This window comes from Simochromis diagramma, unplaced genomic scaffold (assembly GCF_900408965.1).
Source record: "Simochromis diagramma unplaced genomic scaffold, fSimDia1.1 OVJJ01000816.1, whole genome shotgun sequence".
In the NCBI taxonomy this organism is placed as follows: Eukaryota; Metazoa; Chordata; class Actinopteri; order Cichliformes; family Cichlidae; genus Simochromis; species Simochromis diagramma.
In genome coordinates, this window is record NW_024386908.1 from 2,195,705 (window position 1) to 2,198,374 (window position 2,670).

The window sequence follows — 2,670 nt, forward strand, 5'->3', positions numbered from 1 at the left end:
CTCACTGAGAGAAGGCCAAGGGTTTGCAGCGCTGTCAACAAAGGGTGGCACTTTGTGCAAATCTAAAATATAAGACATATGTAGAGTTATTTATGAATTTATTTTTTTGCTACATAATTCCATATATCTTGCATGATATATTTGATGTCTCCAGTTTGTATCTACAATATAGAAAGTAGTAAAAATAAAGAAAAAACAATACCGGAGAAAGTGTGTCCAAACCTTTGACTGGTAGTGCACATCTATGTTATTGTCAAAGAAAACCACAGCCAACATTATCATAAACATATAAGTAACACTTAATAAATTAAAGATGCACTAATTGATATTTTGATATAATTATCAGTGTGTTCATGTGTCCAGAGTCACTCTGTTAAGCTCTACTGAGCTTTTTAACATTTCCAGTTTATTATTTTTGCAACCACCAGCTGCAGCGGATATTCATGCCATGTTCTGTACGTGTTGGACAGTGTTTAAAGTTTTACTTAACAGAAAGTAATGAATTACATCCTTCCACAAGTCACGAGAATCATTAGTCCTCCTGCAGTATTGGAAGGAACTTAATTAAATGTGCATATAATGAATGATTGCCTAATATGTCTTCACCCAAACTGTAAAGGCCACACATGTGGTCTTTACAGTTTGGGTGAAACTGGTTTGGATCATGAGGCAGATGTACTACTATGTCACTGACATGCTGATTTAAAAAGTTCTGGGTTATGTTACTTATTTGCTTCCTACAGACCACAGGTGGCTTTTCCTCCTTCTTTGGAATGTTTTTCACCAACTTTTATGTTTACTTTGTTACACTTAAGGATTGTGTGTGGCCTGATTAGGGTAGGAATTATCAGTGATTGGGACTGTAACTATATTATACTGTTGTCTGTGAAGGTTCTCAGTCATCCAGGTCATCGTAGTCAAAGGAGCTTGCAAAGAAAGCGTCTGGACTTCTTTAAGGACAAGACTCAGCAGTCCATCTGCATCTAAAGGTCAAAGGTCACTCTTTCGAGGATGCCAATGTTCACATTTTGGACAGACAGGACAGATGGTTTGAAAGAGGAGTGAAAGAAGCCATCTATGTCCACTGTGAGCGACCATCTTTGAACAGAGGCGGTGGTTTACGACACCAACTGTCTGCCATCTATAATCCAGTTTTGAGTTCCCTCCCTAGACGCCATAACGCCCCTTAGCAAGACTCTATAGAACTTGACTGCAGGTGGCAATTCAGCCATTTGATTCATGTTACAGCAGCTCATGAATGAATATGGTTCAATAAAACTAGTTTTAGAAGTACTTTTTAAAAAAAACAACAAAAAAAACTTAAGTACATTTAAATAAAAGTGTAAGTAAGGTTAGGTGTTGCCACCTCAGCATGCAGTCAAGTCTTGCTAATCACCTACAAATTTTATTCAGGTGTGCTGCAGCAGAGGCACACGGAAAAGTTTCAGGATACCGGCCCTGCTATAGACACTAAGGCTACGTCCACACGTAAACGGCGTTTTCGGTCACTGAAAATGGAGATTATTAAAAAACACCTGCCAGGGTGGAGATTTTTGAAAACTCAGTTTTTGCATTTACGTGTGGACGAGAAAAATGGAGAAAACGCAGCGTCAAAGGTGTGCGCCTTTTTTGACGTCACACTGTGCGCCACGTTGTTGTTTCGGTGAAATTAATTTCTACAATACTGTTACTGTTACTTGTACTCTCTGCAGTGTTTAAATGCTTACATATACACACACAGTTACTGTCCCTCCACACATACGACTCGGTTCTGCTTCTATGCCCCATCTTTGTTTACTATTTCCCACCGAGGCTTCTAGACTTCTGATTGGCCAACATTTCTACACGGTTAGGAATATATCGCCACCTGTTGCTTTGGCATGTTCATAGCAGCATTTTCCTTCATTTCTGCATTTACGTGTGGACGGGATTATTTTTTAAAACGAAAACGGAAAATCTCCGTTTTCAAAAATACCCATGTACGTGTGGACGTAGCCTAATTCATTAAACTACTCATTACATTACTTTTATGTCACCCTGCAATATGACATAATCGCATAATTCAAAAATTAACAGTATAATATAGTTACAGTCCCAATCACTGATAATTCCTACCCTAATCAGGCCACACACAATTCTCAAGTGTAACAAAGTAAACATAAAAGTTGGTGAAAAACATTCCAAAGAAGGAGGAAAAGCAACTCCTCTATCAACAGAATCAGACAGAAATGGAGTCTATAATGCTACATGTCTACATGTAGCATTATAGCTACATGACTGCTCATTCCTGCTTTTGTCACCTGTTGAATTCAGCTGCTCGGCTGGCGTCAGCATTCACTCCCTTTAACATCACTCGGCACTTGCCAGACTTTATATATCTACAGATCTATAGCTTTGTGATAAAATGATGTCTTTGCATTTGCTTACAAAAGAGCTAATTTAAGTCACGTGGAAAGGCAACTATGTTCTAGATCAACTAGCCTTCTTTCTGACAATAGAGGAGTCGCCGCCTCCTGTTGGCCATTAGAGAGAGTGCAGGTAAAATACTGCTAAAAACCTCACAGGTGGAGGCTACATCATGTCCATCTTTATATCCAGTCTGTGGCTTGGTTTAACTTTCATTAGCTATCAGTCAAAACATAAAATCATAAACAAAGTCAGGGACAATCG